The 18,867-nt window shown below is 42.4% G+C and overlaps 1 protein-coding gene and 2 non-coding genes across 5 annotated transcripts in view; 1 reads left to right on the forward strand and 2 right to left on the reverse strand.

The window, feature by feature from the left end:
- Window positions 1-1,734: 1,734 nt before the first annotated feature.
- TRNAE-CUC (transfer RNA glutamic acid (anticodon CUC)) lies at window positions 1,735-1,806 on the reverse strand. The gene has a single exon. It is a non-coding gene; the product is annotated as a tRNA-Glu (tRNA).
- A 2,418-nt stretch (window positions 1,807-4,224) lies between these two features.
- Window positions 4,225-4,296, reverse strand: TRNAE-CUC (transfer RNA glutamic acid (anticodon CUC)). The gene has a single exon. It is a non-coding gene; the product is annotated as a tRNA-Glu (tRNA).
- Window positions 4,297-8,111: 3,815 nt separating this feature from the next.
- The window catches only part of NCOA7 (nuclear receptor coactivator 7), a 62,479-nt gene continuing 51,723 nt past the window's right edge, over window positions 8,112-18,867 (forward strand). Inside the window, exon 1 of one of the 3 annotated variants that reach the window (XM_035109247.2) lies at window positions 8,112-8,683. The gene's annotated coding sequence lies outside the window, so the exon portion shown is untranslated. Of the gene's footprint in view, window positions 8,684-8,707; window positions 9,126-18,867 lie in introns of those variants that run through there. The other 2 variants (XM_035109245.2, XM_035109246.2) reach the window with 2 other exon arrangements.

Here is an 18,867-nt window from a genome sequence, read left to right on the forward strand (position 1 = left end):
GCTTTCCCCGAGGCACCTCAAAGCGATTTACAATATATGAGATGTGTAAAAGAGTTACCTGATATTTTTCCTGCAGGTGGCAACAAGCTATTAGAACTCCAAACTGTTTCAGTGGGAGCTGGAGGAAAACATTCTTTGATTCGGAATTCTGTTAACAAAGTGAGTTTCTGATGAACCTTCAGTTTCTCATTTTTTACAGTCTTAAGTTCAATTTCCCCACGTGTACAAATTTTCAAGCAATTTCACGTCAATACATGCATTTTTGTACAAAGTTGTTGAATATTTTTGCAATTTGTGCACATTCTTTTCATTAACATGAATTCTTTTGCCTAATATATGTATTTCTTTGGTTAGAGACCAGCATCTCAACATTGGAACAAGTGTGAAATTTCCGCTTGTCCTGTGCTCAAGAAAGCATGAGTCCGAGCCACTTTCTAAGACTTCTGATCATTTTAATTGTGGATCTTCATGTAATGCACAGACCAAACAATGGAGCTGCGAGTCCTCCCGTCTATTATTTATAAAAAGGATGGTTTCGTTTAAAAATAGAGGCTTGTTGTCAGCTAGGAGGAAGGCACCTCAGGACCACTTCATTCAACGAAAAGCATTCCTGCTACGGAAGAATTATTAACCAAAAGCGTGCACACACATGACGTGTAGGAGTCTCACAATTTCCTACAAAGAAATTGCTTGGAAAGCTGCTTTCTCATTTGTGCACACAGGTCTTAAGTACTACTGTAAGTCGCATCACTACATTTAAAACAAACACAGAAAATTTCTTTTAGGCCCAGATGAAAGTTTGGTCATGGGACTAGCATGCCCCCTTGTGGGATACTTCTGTATTTATTCTAAGCAACAGTAGAGCAAATCACTTTTGGAATGCTGCAAAATATTTTGAAGAATGGGAAAGAAGTTTCTCTTCTCAAGGCCTGAAGAACCACTAACAGTCAGAATAGAAATTATTATTATTATTATTATTATTATTATTATTATTATTATTATTATTATTATTATTATTATTTATTACTGGAGAAGGAACTGGCAACCCACTCCAGTATTTTGCCATGAAAACTCCATGGAGAAGCTTTGAGAAGGAAGTAAGAGTTTCCTAGGCATGCTCTGGTTGGGGTCACGGAGAGCCGAACACGACCAAGACGGCTAAACAACAAAGACGACGAGGACGACTTACATTTGCATCCTACCCTTCCTTTAAAGAGCTCAGGTCAAGAAATATAACAAACGAATAGAAAGAGAACCTACCCAAGTGACGCTGATACTAAACCCCACACTGACGCTAAGTACATAAAAGAATACTGTATAAGCTTTACCACCACCCCTTTCTTCTTCCCAACTTTTTACTGCATGTAACACCAATGTCTCACAACAAATGCAACTGATCTGTAGAAATCACAACCTGAAAAAAGAGATAATGCTTGTACTTTTGTAAAACTATGAAAATCTTTAATAAAAAAACCATAATAATTACAACTACTGGTAAAAACATAAAAGTTGTTGACGCTTTTGAGTACGTACTGCATTTCTGTTACCACACAGACATAGGGATGTAAGCTACGAAGATGAATAGTACTTTGATTAAGTGGAAAGTTCATCCACAGATTGAATGCAAAAAAATTGCAAATATACGGAGTGAAAAGGGACATACTGTATGCTTCTATCTCGGATCCTCCTTGAACAACCTGATATCTAAACTACCGTAACTACAATAAAAGCAACTTCCCTGACCGGGAATCGAACCCGGGCCGCGGCGGTGAGAGCGCCGAATCCTAACCACTAGACCACCAGGGAGCTGTACAATGTGATTGTCTGCTTCTTTAGGAGAAACTATTCCATTGGTTTACCTTCCCTTAATCTGCATACATTCCGCCCATAAATGTCGTTCCGCCTCTTGACGTTAAATGACCTATCAGCATGACTTTCTGCTCCCGCACCTTAAAACCGTTCCTATTTACAATACGGTAGTACCCTGCTTTGCAACCGAACTTAACGCCGGCTCCGCCTCCTCAGCGCAGCAGGCTAGGCTGCTTTTGTCAGCATCTAACAAAGAATAGGTCGCTCTTCTAGCCAGTCGGCCAAGTTCTCGGCTATCGCGAGAATGGGCGTAAATGCGTTCTCTTTGTCCAGCCCGTGTTTTGTTGACTTCTCAACACAGATATAAAAGTGTAGAGTAACGTATTCGTTGTCCGCGCGGTATACTTCCGGATTCACCATGGAATATATTTTTCAAAATATCCTACGGGGCAGAGCGACGGCTCATAGAAAAAGGAGAAATTCAAATTTTCAAAGAGCAGTGCCTGTTCACCCCTGCCCCCCCCGAAACAATTTTTTGCTTACTCTTTAAAAATTCTCAACAAGTGTCAAACCTACCTACATAACTGCAGCATGAGTTTGTAACTACAAAAGAAAAAACGATAAAAAGCAGCCGCTGATGTGGCAACGCAAAAACAAAAAAATATTTAGTACGGCATCAGTAAAATTATTTGGCCATAATAAAATATGCCATAGGGCTCCCAACCCACAAACACAATCTAAATTTGCAAATACTGTAAGGTTATGTGCATGGCCGAAAGAGAGAGGGCAGCTCTGAAATAGTGACATCGCTGCAGACTGGACTGGATTCCCAATAAAATGTCCACATACAGAACATCACTCGGTAGCAGGCAATCCCCAAACCCTCCTGGCCCAAACCCAGTTCTCAGTTGTACGCAGGCACTTGTGCGCCGGCGCCACGAACTTGCACACAGGGCAGGTTGCACAGGGATGCCGTCGAAACCACCCTAAACCCCTCTACTGCTTTTGCGGCCCTTTCCTTCTTCGCCTCTGCGATTTATCAGCGCAGGAGGACAAGGACGATACCCTTCCTTCTCAGAGCCTAGACTTCTTTCTGTTTGAGCGCCTCCTCGTGCCCGGTGGATGGAGCACGAGAAACGGGCTTCTCCAGTCCCCGGGGGACAGTCTCCACCGCTGTTTCTTCCTTGCATCTGTTGAAAAACTTGCACGTCCAATTTTAGGAATCGGGCTGGTTGCTGCAGTTGCGTTAAGTTCTTTAGCAACCGGCTCCTGGATCTCCATCTTTCTCTGAAATAAAGAAATCAAATGATAGAATTGAAGAGACGGCTGCAATAAACAAAGACCTCCTCTATCTTTATCGTTACCAGTATAACCAAGATCAGCAAAACATATATGCGAAATATACTTTGCGGATTTTTTCCTGCGCGTTTTCTTTGCTTGTTTCTTTGCATCACAGTAGTGTAGACCATCAGGACATCTTTCTCTACCAGTTCGATGCCTCTTTTCATGCCGATCTGCTGGATTTCGATGCAACTGATTTGGGGTTGGAGAGAATAATTAATTACACAACGTCCTCAATGGGATGTTGTTGTTGTTTATGGTGAGTGGGCACGTGCCAGGAGTGCAGTTAACCTGCTCGATTTCTGCCTATCATGCAGCTATATGAGAACGTAGGATCACAACTTTAGGATTATAGAGGTTTAATGCGCGGAAGAAGGTAGTTATGACTAAAGATAGTTTCTCCTGCACCCGATCATTGGCATCGGAACCCAGAAAATCCTCAACAGATCAAACTGTACTACCTGACAGGTCAACATTTTGTCACAGCCCAGTTTCTTCTCACCGACACCTCTATGTATCACTCATTTGATACCGTAAAACAGGCGATTATCAAGCCCTGTGCACGAACGTTCACTTTCACACACTTCTACTTTCTTGTTAGTACACAACTAGATTTCGGGGTGGGACGAGAATTAACTGTTCTTAAAGGTAACAGGTCCCAAGGAGGAGGATTCATTCGCACATTGTATAAAAAATTTCTAAACCGTGAGACTGTTGACAGACAACTCTAAAGCAATATAATACAAATTTGAGGTTTTTTGTGGTCGTTAAAATTGCACGTTGAGTTTTAGCAGAACCGTGTTCTCAAAACAGTTTGCAATTGAGACTGCAATCTTAACCCCGTTTACCTGGGAATATGCTCGACTGACAATAGAATTTATGAAAAAGCATGGATAGCATAGCAACCTGAAATTAAAGCAGTAAAGCACCAAATCATAAAACCCTAAAATACTGAAACCACAGTACCCAGGTGTGAGTTCTGCTCAAAGTGGGTGAAACCACTCGGGAAACTAATAAGAGGCAAACCTCCAAGTAATATGGGTAGCGAAATGACAACTTTTGAAAAAGCACAACTTCCCTGACCGGGAATCGAACCCGGGCCGCGGCGGTGAGAGCGCCGAATCCTAACCACTAGACCACCAGGGAACTGAAAAAGAGTTTCTTCGTGTGATTTATGTAAGGCACTTTGTTATTTTTGTTGCTGCACGACATTTTTTAATTTTATTTTTTAAAGGATTTTAGACCAAGCCAATTGTTCCCTGATTGGGAATCAAACCCAGGCTGCAGCAGTGAGAGCACCAAATCCTAACCCCTAGACCTTGGACCAAAGTCAATAGCTAAATTATACATTCCATAGAAATAATGAGCATGGTAATTGCAATTTACCAAACAAGAGTGGCTCTTTCATACCAGTGAAATCTCTTATTGGAACTTATTTCACGTTTATCTACCTGTAGCTACTGTAACATGTCCACTCCTATCTCATTTATGAAGTTGTACAAATTAAGTTTTCCAGTTTATTTACAGTACTGAATTATTCTGATTATGTAAGTATCCTATATAATGGAGAGGTAATGACACTGTTAGTAACAGCCATGCTGACCTATTTGTGAATCAGACAAATGATTATACCTAATAATAGAAGGGCCACTATAAAATCTGTGACATAAATACTTCAGGAAGTGAAATTAAATGTAAATACATGATTGCTTTTACTTATATCAGTTGTTGGTTTACAATATCAAAGCAATAACATAGCAAAGTACATTTTAGATTAGAATTTATTTATGGCATTTAGCAAACAAAAACTAAACTATGAATCAATTAAATGCAAACATGCAAGCATCACCTCTACTAGCATTTCTAGTTCTGAAAGAACATCCTTTGTACTAGCATGCCCAGCTCACTGCTTTACCCCTAACCACAGAATTCCTCCATTAAAGTTACAGTGCAAATTTTCAAAACTATATAAAATGCAATCCTAACCTCACTTAACTAAAAGCCCAACTGGACTCAGCAGAACTTACATGGTTAGGAACGGGTTGTTAGTCCAAAGTATTATCCACTTACCTGGGAGCAAGTCCCCTTGAATATATATCAGTGTAGACATGATTAGAATTGCAGTAGCTCTGTAACAAGTCAGCAAGGTATAAATGGGTTCATAAAGAAGCAAAAATGATCCAAAGCCAAATTGTAGCTCTTTGGGTTATTGACATCACTCTTTGAGTTACTGCTACTGAACAGCTGCAAACACTTTGACAACCCACTATGTTAAGCTAGGCTTCTTTTAGGTACCCCAAACTGGAAGAAATACATAGCAAAATAGTATCATGGCCTAATCCCACATGCATGTTTACTCCCATTGAATTCAAAGGGGCTTATTCTAAAGCCACTTGTGGCTTTGAATTATGGTGCTGGAGGAGACTCTTGAGAGTCCCATGGACTGCAAGAAGATCAAACCTATCCATTCTGAAGGAAATCAGCCCTGAGTGCTCACTGGAAGGACAGATCCTGAAGCTGAGGCTCCAATACTTTGGCCATCTCATGAGAAGTGAAGACTCCCTGGAAAAGACTCTGATGTTGGGAAAGATTGAGGGCACAAGGAGAAGGGGGCGACAGAGGATGAGATGGGTGGACAGTGTTCTCGAAGCTACGAACATGAGTTTGACCAAACTGTGGGAGGCAGTGGAAGACAGGAGTGCCTGGCATGCTCTGGTCCATGGGGTCACAAAGAGTCGGACACGACTAAACGACTAAACAACAACAACAATTCTAAAGCAAATGCAGATAAGTGTGTCTCCTTGGGTTTTGTTAAAAACAACTTGAGACCTTACCCCTCTGGGTTTGGTTTGCCACATCATTAATGTCTCTTGTACTTGTGCCTTTAAGGGCAGCCTGGAAAACAGAAATTGAGCTAATAAAGTTTCTTCTGGCTGCTGGAGATAAGTGGTAAGGCGTTGTGACCACAGGAGGGATAGGAAAAGCTTACATCCAACTGAGAAATGTGGATCTCTGACATGCAACACACTTAAGGCTTGTAAGGTACTAACAATGATTCCATAAGGAGGCCCAGGGTTTAGGTGCACAAGACTTCTGGACTTATCACAGGTATGCAGAAAGCACAATATCAGCAGGCACAGCCTTTTCACCCTTGAATGACAAACTGAACCTGCTCAAATTTAAAATGTTCTCTACTGTTAAAGGTACAGGAACACTGTTTGCATCTGATCACCTTGTTCTTCTACCGTGTTTCTCATATTATAAGACATGTCTTATATTTATTTTTTCCTCAAAAAAACACACTATGGCTTATTTTCAAGGGATGTCTTATTTTTTCCCTCCTCCTCCTGCCGCGGCCGGCATTGCTGCTGCGCCTATCACTATGTCTTATTTTCGGGGTATGGCTTATATTCCTTGAATGCTTAAAAATCCTGCTATGGCTTATTTTATGGGTATGTCTTAAAATATGAGAAACAGGGTACCACCAGTGCCTGCTTTGTAGTTTGTCTTTTTTTTTTGAGATATGATCTAACATGAGGAGGGTAATAAATGGCTGAGATGCTGAGGGGAGATAGGAGGCAAGTTCTGGGAAATCTTCCTGTTTTCCCTGCCTACCTTCTCCAAAACTCCCATAAACAGGCTAACACCATGCCCCCTCTGACTACTGAAAGACTAACCATCATCTGGGCTGAGTTGTGAAGCAGGGGGAGTTGTGTGCTGTAGTTGCAACAGAACCGAAACTGCATTGTCAAGAAGAAAATGCTAAGTCACAACCCATGATGCTTAGAAATGATTTCCCTTACATTTTTTTTTCTGCCTGAAGCTCTTGTGCTTTCAATAGCGGAACAGGTAGAAGTGCAAGCTAATGATGCAGTTATGCAAAAAGCTACACACTGAACTCTTGTACTGGAACGAAGCACATGGAGTCTTTGTCAGGAAAAACCCAGATAACACTCTTCTTATTCACAACTGAGCAAGCACAACCATATTACGGAATATTCGCAAGGAGGGGCAAAGGGCTTCTTAGTTTTGGGATATGACATTTTGGTGGGCTCGGGCCTAGCCCTTGAAGCAAAGAGTCCGAAGGATAGCCCTCTTCTTCTCTTATTTGTTTAAACTAGGGATGGGGAAACCAAGACCCTTCAAATGTTGCCCAAGTCCAACAGCCATCAAGCCCAACCAGCATGGACAATAGTCATGAGCATTTTCTGGGTGGGTGAGTGGGGGCACTTCTTCCTTGTTCCTGGTGCTCAGAAACACAAGTTGTTGAAGGCAGGTAAATGGCAGCATATGAGCTAGCTCTACCATTTGGCAGACTGAGGAAGCTGTCTAAAAGTGGCTGCTTTTGGTGTTAAACTACTTGATTATTGTGGTATTTTTACTCGCAAGGAGAGCCATTTGCAGCATATTCTCTCTCAAATGCCAACATAATGTGGGTATTACACACCTTGCCTCTGGGAGAATGCATTCATCCCACCCCACCCCACCCCAGCCTGCCCTCAGGCAGCAAAAAGCCTTGGGCTTGAAAAAGCAGACACATTTCAAACAAGGCCATGTTGAGGAGCCACTGGGCAACAGCTCCCCTGTGGGACAGGTCGTGATTCTAGTAAAACTTCTTCATTGGAGCAGCGCTGGAGGCACCTCAAACCCGGTTTAATAGGATGTGGACGCGCCACGCATGCTCACAGACTTCGACTGTGTCTACACGGCACCGTCCAGAGAATGACAGATAGATTAATAAATATCATTAGGAATGGACGTGTTTTTGCCAGATACAGTATTGGGGAGGGGGACCTGATTCTGGGCGAGAGGGGAGAGGCGATCACGTCACGGGGCGAGGCGAGGAAATGACTGCACCCCCTGCCTTCCCTTTCCCCGCTTCTTGTGGGATTCTACGCATTTCCCCGCGGGGTCGCCCCGCTCCGACGTGGGCGGAGCCGGGGCCCGGCTGCGAGGGAGGAAGGGAGAGGCCGAGGGAGCCGCTCTGGCGAGGCGGGCTCTGAGGAGATTTGCCGGGCGGGCTCAGCTCGTGGTGGGGAAAGGAGGGAGGGAGTGCGTCGCCGTGCGGGTGCGCGCAGGGCGCAAAGGGGCGGCGGCTTGTGCCTGTTTCTGCCGGGGGAACCATGCTGCTGTTGCCGCTACCGCCGTTGCGGAGACTGCTGCTGCAGCCCTTGCAAGGCCGGCGGGCGGCCTCAGGCAGCTGCGCGCCCCGGACGGCCGGCTGAGCCGCAGCGGCGCGCGAGGGTGGATCTTGGCAAGCGCGGCTTTTCTCTTTCGGCGGCTGTCGCAGCAGGCAGCAGGCAGCAGCAGTTGCTGCAGCTCCTTCCCTCCGCCAGCCCCCTGATGCTTTCGTCTACCCGCCCCTTCCTAAGGAGAAGAATGAGGGGATCTCAGCTGGGCATCCTCGAGGGAGAACCTGCATAGGGGGCCCGAGGAGACAGCCGCGCACCTTCCGGAGGTGGACGTCGGAGGAGCGACAGCCCCCGCCGCAGGAGCGCCCAGCTGTGCGCCTTTTGGAAAACATCAAATGCTGGTGCGCATCAAGGGGATGGGGATGTTGATGGGGAGTGGGGAGAGAAACAGACTCCCTCTTTGCAAGAAAAAAAATGTGTGTGTGTGTGTTTGGACCTCCCACCAGCTTTTTGATCAGCATTTGAGGAGGCGGGCGGATGAGGCGAGGGGGGAAGTAAACGCCTGCGCTTGGCTGCCTCCCGCTACAAAAGCTTGTTTTTCTCCGCCTTGCCCGGCAGGCGCAAGAGGAAGCTTCGGGGCTGCCCGGCTCCGAGATGCAGGTCCAGGAGGTGGGTGTGGCCCCTGCGCTCACTTCCTCGCTTTTTTCCTCCCGAAATCGCCCGTCGAGCGACGAATCTTGTCTCCACGGGGGCGTTGAAAGGGTTAGGATGATGGATCCCCTTGCTTTCCAATAGTGCCTGCCTCAAACAGCAACGTGCGAAGTTAACGCGCAGCCGAAAAAGGTTTGTTGCAGGCGCCCACCCACGTTGCTGTTGTTGTCGTTACAAGTGGTGATCTTAAATATATCATGCAGTCGCCTCCCCTCCCGACTTTATTATGGTTTCTCACATGGAAGAGTATGTTTCTTTAGCTGCATAGCCAGCCAGAATGTCTTTCTTGGTGAGCTGAGGGAAAGGGAGGTCTAGGAGTGATGTTTGTGGCTCTGGTTCACATACACTTGGAGGAACTGTTTATGAAAATGCCTTTTAAAAAATGCTCAGCAATGTGGATAAGAATCTACTGCAGTGATGCGTTCATGCCTGAAGGTACAGAGAGAGGTATATAGCTAATATTTAAGCTTGTTCAGCAGAGCTTCAAATCATCTATAATTTACAAGGGGAAACAAATTATTCTCTTAGCTAGCCACTTACAGATAAAACATACTTTGAAAGAAGGAAATGGACTATTTTTGGAGTTCTTATAATTGGGTTGTTTACGATTTCCAAAGATTTATTATATTAAAAAATTGGAGGGGATATTAGCATACAGTGCATCATAGGCCTTGGACATAGACTGGAGAAAAACCAAGGTGCAGCTTTGAGATTTGCTAAGTGTTGTGTTAAGAGAGATTAAGCATATAGCTAGAAAAAAGTTTGTGTTTCGCTTTGTTCATTTAAATAGCACCAACTGTGCCCATGGCACTTTACACAAAACAGATTTGACAGGTTGCTACCTCAGGAGTAGACACTTAAAATTTATGAGTAGACACACTTCAGAACAAGAAATGAAGGAATTTAAAAAAATATTCTTCTAACTACTGGTAGCAAGGGGTGTAGGAAGGGGGGTGCGGTTCACCCTGGGTGTCATCAGGAGAGGGTGACAAAATGGCACACCATGAGAGGGTTCAATGCAGGGCCTGGCCTGCAGTGCACTTGAGCTACACGTCTCTCCTGGGAGTGACATGGTGGCTCGGGGCCCCACGCTGCCTGAAATGGCAGCGTGGGGTTTGCGCCCGCCAGGCGGAATCCGTGGGCAGCTCACTGCGCTTCCCCCTAGACGGATCACTGCGGTGCCCTCTGTGGGCGGCTTGCCCCACCCCCGCCGCTCCGGTAGCATTTATTTTGCATTTATTTAAATGGAAGAAGAAAATAGAGGAATGGAGAATAAGCAATGCCCAATACTAGTTAAAAATGTTGATTCCTTCTTTATCCCAGCTATTTCAGAACTGGTAAACCCTGTTTGCAGGTTGATCTATGCAGTTATGTGTGTATGTTTGTTTGCTTGATAGTCAGGACTTACTCTGTGGTAATGGTGCATAAGAACTGCTTTGTTGATAACACATGTAATGTTTAGGCTAGGATAATACCTTCTTGTTACCTGAATTTGAAAACAGGATGGCATGAGTTGTTACATAACCTTTATCATGATATATATTAATAGATAAGCAAGGGAAAAAGAACACAATGGAAGTTAATTGACATACAGTTTACCGTAGTTGTTCTGAGCTAGTGCTCAAGTTTGTTTGTTTGTTTGTTTAAAAAAGTAAAATAAAACATACATTTGCTTTCATTAGTTAAAAAAATATGTTATGACAGTAAAGTTTGATATCCAGCACCAGAATTACAGGGTTTGTCATGATGGTCTACTAGAATTGAAAAAGGAAATAGATTCTCTGGTACCTTTTGGCATAGCATTTTGTTATCTAAACTGGACTTCATTTGATTTTGACAACCGTTACATTTTGAGTAAACATACACGATTATGTATGTACTGTATGTTGTGGGTGTTATTTTTGTACTGCATTTACTGTGTCTTTGTTACACTAGCTTTTGTAATGAATAACTGGAATTTTAATTTAAAATGGTAAATATCTGACAGCTAATTGATAGTGAAATAGTGCTTGAAATAGTATGTGTATATGCTTGAACAAACTTTAACAGCCGTTTTTGAAGAGGGTCTTCCTGGTGTAATGCATGAGCAAATATTTGCAGCTTTCTAAATCAATGTTTGTAGAAAGGAATATATCAGGTCAGGTTACAAACTGAACTGTCAAAAGTCATTTAAGGAAGCACACAGATGTGAGCATAGAAGCCAAAACGGAAACTTTACCCAAAGCTTTGAATGTGGAAGAGTTACGTAAAGACGCAGCAAAGAATTAAGTACCGGTATGTGTTTGCCATGGTAAATTCTATACCCATTCACCCGGGAGTAAGACCCATTGAATGCCATCACTTATTTCTAAACAGACTTGTACAGGATTGCATCCTCACTTTTGACTTTGAAGCATCTCTTGAAGACCTTTTTATGCCAATAGCAGATTAATTTATTATTATTATTAGCATGTCATTTTAATACTTATATGTATTGTTTTTCTGGGTGCTTTATATTTTGATGTTGTACACCACCCTGCTATTTTATGATAATGGCAGTATGGAAAAACTTTTATAAATAAGTAAGTAAAAGCAATCCCGGTTAGTTTTAACCATAGTTTGTCTTGATAATCCCAGTTAAGGTCCAAAATACAGTGAAACAAAATTATAATTTGCTGGGTGGCATATAAACATGAGGGAGCGCTTTATAAAGTGGCAGGAGAGAGACAAATTTAGCACCTTCCAGCAGACAGGCTAAAGAGGCCAGAGAATAACCCTCACTGTGGTTTGCTTGGTGATGGGTTGCTTAAACATGTTTTGCAAACTCAGTTGAAACTTTGATTTCACACCCTGGTCTCTAGTCTGGTCAATACTTAACCACGATTTAGGGATTACAGTATATTATGTTTTAAATGTATTTCCCCCACTGATTTTAATGTCTCTATACGAGGCATCCCCAAACTGCGGCCCTCCAGATGTTTTGGCCTACAACTCCCATGATCCCTAGCTAACTGGACCAGTGGTCGAGGAAGATGGGAATTGTAGTCCAAAACATCTGGAGGGCCGAAGTTTGGGGATGCCTGCTCTATACAGTGGTACCTTGGTTTAAGAACAGCTTAGTTTATGAACAACTTGGATTAAGAACGCTGCAAACCCGGAAGTAGGTGTTTTTGTTTGTGAACTTTGCCTTGGAAGCAGAACATGTTTCGCTTCCTGTTGAGTGTGTTCCATTTGTAAATTGAGTCCCCTGCTGCTATGGGAAAGCACACCTTGGTTTAAGAATGCTTTGGTTTAAGAACGGACTTCTGGAACAGATTAAGTTCGTAAACCAAGGTAATGTAATGGGGTTTGTTTGCTTGCTTTTAAGTCTTATTGAGTTGCCTAGGGCAAGATAAATTGACCAACAAATTTAATAAATAACTATAATAAAAGGACTAGGAAAGACAGAGTAGGAAGAAGAAGAGTAAGGAGGAGGGTGGAAAAAGATCTAATCTCAAAAGACCTGTGATTTTAAACTTGTTCATTTATGGTTAGGGTGAGCAGTGTGGTGGTCAGGTTTGTACATGACACCAAATTAGTGTAGGTAGTGAAAACCAAGCAGATTGTGCAGTTTCAGAAGGATATTGGCATACTAGCTCAATGGGCGTATAGAGTGCAGTGTAAATAAGAATAATGTAATGCATGTTTGTGCTGCATAAATCTTACTTCACATATACATTGAAAGGTCTGAAACTGATGGTGACTTGTCAGGAAAGAGAGCTTGGGATTGTGGAGGATAGCTTTTTGATATCATTGACCTAGTGTGTGGCATGTGTGAGGGTGTTTAGGAAAGGGATCAAATAGAGAACTGCCAGTCAGTATGACACTCCCCTTAAATCTTTGGTCACTTGTAATGCTATGTTTAGGTTTGGTTTTTCCCATCTCAAAAACAGGAACAGAAAAGGGCACCCAGCAGGAATCAGGGCACTTTGACTATGAGGTAAGGATGCAATGGCTGGGGTTTTTTTTTAGTTAAGAAAAAAGTGACTGGGGAAAGAACCTAATACTGTAGTTATTTTAAACTTGTGTTGTGTGGGGGGAAGGGGCATATAGAAGTTTCTCTCTCACGCAATAGCAGAACTCTGATTCAGTCGATGAAACTGATTGGCAGGAAATTCAGGGCAGAGAAAAGGAAGAAGTTCTTGGATAGCTTTAAAAGAACTTGGACACATTTGTAGAGGGTGGGTCTGTCAGTGGCTCTTAGTCATGGTGGCAATAGGGGATTTCCAGGTTCCTAGGCAGTATCAGTACCAGTTGCTGGGGAGCAATAACCTTTACTACCTTGTGAGCGTCTCATAGGGTCTCATAGGCATCTGGCTGGCCAATACCACTGCTGGGAACAGAATGCTAGACTCAGTGAATTGACCCAATAGGGCTGCTGTCACATTCTTAGACGGCAGCTTTGATCATGCCATATATTCTTATTCTAAAAGCTGCTTGAATACTTTATGTAGTAGAACTGCTCGTCCTAGAAGGTACTTAACAAAAAATTAAAAGCTAATTAACCCCCCCCTTTTTTTAAAAAGGGACAATGTTGTGTGGCATAAGGCAGTGATTGAATGCATTGCCATTAGTGATACCATTTTTTCTTCTTATGTTGAATTTTGTCCCATCCTTATCTGTTTGGCAGCAAAATAGGGTTGTCTAGATACAAAGTAATTGCTTATGTGTGCTCAAGGAACTTACTAGATATGTTGAGCAAAAAGAATAATAGCTTGTATATATATATATAAAAAGAGAATATCCTGTTCAAACCCATAGCAACTTACACCTGACTTAGAGCTCTTGAAATCTTTTAACATTTGGATTTTCTACCACAAGATGTGATGGTTACCAACTTGGACAGCTTTAAAAGTAGACTAGACATATGTATGGATGATAAAGCTACGTATTGGTGGCTACATACAGTGGAACCTTGGTTTGCGACCACCTCCGTTTACAACGAACTCAGAGAGCAACCGCCGCAGACCCGGAAGTATTTACATCCGGGTTCCGCGCGCGTGGATGCGCATGTGTGATCCGCGCAGCTCGCACATGCGCAGAAGTGCTCTATTGGCGTTTCGCGCGCACACAGAAGCGTGCCTTCGGCGAGCGACGAACTTGGGGAGCGACCGGCTCCCCGGAACGGATCGTCGTTGTAAACCGAGGTACCACTGTAATTATATATTAACTCCAATATGTGTATTGTTTTACCCCCAATACAGTTTCAGCTTTTGTGGTGACAATTGAAGCAAGCAGCGATAGGTTTATCTGTACCAAAAACCACTTCAGACCTGCCCACCCTTGACTCATTAGACAACAATGTTTTGATGTTTTTAAAGCAGTGCCATTTAATCTTTGTAGTCACTGACATTCTGCTTCTGTCCTACACATCATCTGTTGTATTTTATGTTTGTGTTGCAATCTTCAAAAATGGTGGTATGGTGGGCAAACTAATATCCTGGTTTGTTTTTCTTGAAATGAATTCACCTCATACATTTGAAGCGCATTCCCTCCCACCTCACCCTGGGAAGTGTAGTTTGTTAAGGGTGCTAGGAATTGCAGCTCTGTGAGGAGTAAACTGCCATTCCCAGGGCATGTTGAGATTGTAATGAAGGACTGGCTTCCCACATGGCCATCGTAAGAGGGTCATTGCATGAGCCTCCATGCTGTCATCATACGAGTGTCTGCCTCCATGCTTGTCCAATGTCATTTGATGACATGTGGAAGTAGTGTGGAGATGCTAAGCAATGCCGGCATTCATGAGAATAAGCTGCTCTAAACCCTTCTGCTGCAGTGTGGAGCTATGGTGGTATGGTGGTGCTTTCAAATGATCCTTACGTGGTGAATGTGAGGCATACACTTGTCACCAAGTCCTTGGTTCGTACTTACTTGTTTCTGGCTTATCCTGATGGAAAACGGGGCCAAGATGGATTTCTGCCAAACAAGCTGCATTGCAAAAGCAATGTGTGGTGCAAGGAACAGCAAGATCAAGCTGTGTCTGTCCTTTACAATAATTGCCTTCATGGACGGAATAAGCTGAACAAAACAGCATTCTCCCTCTTGGGACCCAATTAATGCCAAAATAGGCCCTGTGTATTCCCTGCATGTGCTGGTAAAGTTGCCCTAACAAACACAAAAGTGATTGGATGCTACTGTGTACCAACCAACCTTATCTCTGAAGGTGGTGGGTTGCAGATGCCGAATGCAGCTGGAGAATCATATGGGAGAAAACCATATTTTGGATATCCTGGCCCGTATACCACTTAGTTCTTTAGAGGCCAGAATGTGCATTTGCAACTGACAATGACCTGGAAACAAGTGTTGCTAGAACTTAGCAGCTCCAGAGGTCAATCTAGCCGCCAGCTGACAATAATGATGCTTTTTAAAAAAAGGCAGCTTCAAGAAAACTGCGATCTAGTAATTCAATGTGGCCAACTCATCCAGGAAGGGGTGCAACAGCACTAAGCCTGGGCTTGTGGTTTGTTGCTCCTGGTTTCAGACAGGAGTGTGTATTATTAGCATTTTGCACATATAAAGTGCATGCCTTCTCATAAAGAATGCAGGGAACTGTAGTTTGTTAAGAGTATAGAGAATTGTAATCTGAGGGGGAAGCTACAGTTACCATGATTGGTGGGGGTGAGGGAGGTCATGTGCTTTAAATGTATGGTGTGGGTCTTCTCACAGCAAGACATAAAAACCATCGTCTATTATAACACGAGAACCAGTTCTGTGCATAGACGGCAAGGCTTCTGATAGGATGTAGTGCAGATAGGATTGCATATAGCCTGCAGGCTGAGACCACTTGCATGTTGCTGTTACTCACACATTACTAGTTGCCCATAACACTTCATTGGGTACGGCTATCTCTGGCTTAAAGCCAATATGATTTAAGTTGGAAATGCTGGCATCTATTGTTGGCAACTGCTTGCTTGATGCTTCATTACTGTGGGCAGTTTTTAAAGTGCTTTCTGTCATTGAAATGAATCATACTAATGGCTTGAGTGCTTGGAAGCTAAAGTACTAGCTACTGTACAAATGCCAATCGGGCCCCCTTTTCCATTACTCTCCTTGGCTGCTTATTTCAGAAGTGCAGATGATTAAAGTGAGTGTGATCATTACAGCTTCTTGAGAACTAAAACATTAACTTACTAGAGTCACATCTTGCAAGCTTCTCTTTGAAACCCCATGGGCTAGGGGCAAAAAGCACACTGGAAATATTTTTTTCTTACTATTTTCAAAAGCTGAGGTTTTAAAAGCATAACAAGAAAAACTCCTTCCTTTCCAACTATTAAATAGCTTGGTGTATGTGATATGTAAGGTTTTTTTTGGAAATTTTGGGGATGTTTCTAGGCAATGAATACATCACTCTGACAAGGCTTGGTGCCCAGTGACTACATGCTTGCTGGTGAGTTCAGTGAAGAAGATAAGATAAGATAAGATATCTTTATTGTCATTGTCCCCTTGCGGGAACAATGAAATTACTCGGTTGCTACATCCACTCAGATAAAGCATTCCACATAATCCAAAATTACAAAAACTAATTAAAAAGAAAGGCTAGTGATGAGTCAAATGGAGTTCATTTAACTGGTCAATAAAGTTGTTCCCGCTGTAGGAAACAAGGTTAGTTTACATTGCCATCTGTTGTGGAATTCAATTGTACTTTGATTAATCTGGAAGGTAACCAAGGCCTTGTTTACATGCTGAAGATAGAGACTCGTGGTCTGCAAGGTGCTGCAAGGAACGCAAAGAATTTTGTGATATCCATTTGTTATAACAGGTGGCAAAGGGGCAAGTTTTTTCAAGGCCTTCTCTTTATTCTATATGAAAAATTCCAGATTTATGGAATTCCCATGTGCTAGAAAGATAGTAGGTGTTGCAGGCCGAGGGCGTTTGTGACTACCAGACAGCTGATAGATTTTAATAAATGTGGCAGTACGTGGGGAGTCTCTTCCTACATGCGTTATAAACTTATGTTCCTCACTTATGATTATGTAATAAGAAATGAGTGCTGCTCTTAATAATAATTACTTGAATCATGGAACTTCATACAAATCCTCCGCAAGTTGAAATGTCCCCCCCTTTTGTTTTGCTTTGGAAGTTTACCTATGACTACCGGTATGTATTCCTTCTGCTCATGAAAAATGTGTCTTTTGGACTGCTAACAGAATAATTTATGGGATCCATAGGATCAGTGGACTGAAAGGAGTGCACAGGGACCTAATTTGGACAGTAAACTTAACCATGGCTTAGAATGTTTGGAAACGAGTTGCATAGGGGCCCTGCTTCTGCTTCTCCCTTCTCTCTTCCATCATGCACATAAAGAGGAGAATGAACATGTCACCTTTCACTTTATAACAAAGTAAAGTTCCCTGTTATGGGCAAACTTGGTGAACCATGGTGTGTTATAATTGCTTAGTTCCAATCTGGAACAAACCATGGTTTGATAGCCTGGTGAGATTGGCAGGGATAGGGAACCTATGGCCTTCCAGATATTGCTGGACTACAATTCCCATCATCTCCAATCATTGGCCATGCTAGATGGGGCTGATGGGAGTTGTAATCCAGCAACAGGCTCACCACCCCAATTTTGGGTGAAAACAAAAACTTGTAACCTTCCTTGTGCATGAAAGAGAAAGAGGGAAGGGGAAATACCTGTTTCTCCAAAAATAAGACACCGTCTTATATTTAATTTTCCTAAAAACAAAACAAAACACGGTGGCTTATTTTCAGGGGATGTCTTATTTTTTTTAAATTAAGTATGGTACAGTTTAACCCACAAGGTTAAACTGCCTATCACTATGGCTTATTTTCGGGGTATGGCTTATATTCGGAGAAACACGGTATGTATGCCCAGTCAAATTGCTTGTGGTCTTAAAAAGTTAATTCCTGTGTTTGCAACTAATATAAGGAACAAACTCCTAGATGTGGGAGCATATGCAGCATGCATAAAATAATACTCTCTAATAAATGATTACAGTGGTGCCTCGCTTAACGAATGCCCTGCTTCACGAAATTTCCGCTTAACGAAAGGATTTTTCGAGCGGAGGTTGCCTCGCTAGACGAATTCGTTTTATGAAAAATTCGTCTAGCGAATCGCGGTTTCCCATAGGAATGCATTGAAATTCAATTAATGCGTTCCTATGGGCAAAATAAAATTCAAAAAAAATTCAATGCTTTCCTATGGGATTTGCTAGATGAATTTTTCGTTATAAGAAAAGACCCGTGGAACGAATTAAATTCGTCTAGCGAGGCACCACTGTACCGGTAATTGTTTTAGATAGAATAACTGCTACTTCTGTACTCACAAACCTCTAATGGGGATTAGAACCTCAAATTTACATATAATATTTATTAGAAGAGTGAAAAATTCTACCCTTTTATCATTGTGGAATCACTTTGATTGTGAATATACCATGATGGTTAAGTGATTACCAGAAGTAATCAATGCATATTAAATAATTTTGAGTGTGCACTCAAGGAACAGATCCAATTAGTACAGTGATTCTGCATGAACGCATTAGAAAATGAAAACTGAATGTTGATGTAGAGATCTTAAATTTTCTCAGTATTTCACCCTTCATGCTGTACATTAGTACACTGTGCGCAGTGTGTTGGAATTTAAGTTGCTATAGAAACCTTAACTTTGGCTTTATAATGTGGATAATCTGTGGAGGGTTTAGCTGCCTGCCTCTGTACAAAAAATAGCATTCTCTGCATTGCTAAGTTACCATAGTAGTTGTTTCCAGGTTCTCTTTCCCCTCTTTTTGCCACACATAATAATACATTGTAACATATGGTAGATTCCTTTTTTGACTCCCCCCCCCAAGGCTTTCTCTCAAATGTTTTTAAATTAGTTTTCAAGCATCCGTAATTT

Source organism: Zootoca vivipara, chromosome 3 (assembly GCF_963506605.1).
Source record: "Zootoca vivipara chromosome 3, rZooViv1.1, whole genome shotgun sequence".
Lineage (NCBI taxonomy): Eukaryota > Metazoa > Chordata > Lepidosauria > Squamata > Lacertidae > Zootoca > Zootoca vivipara.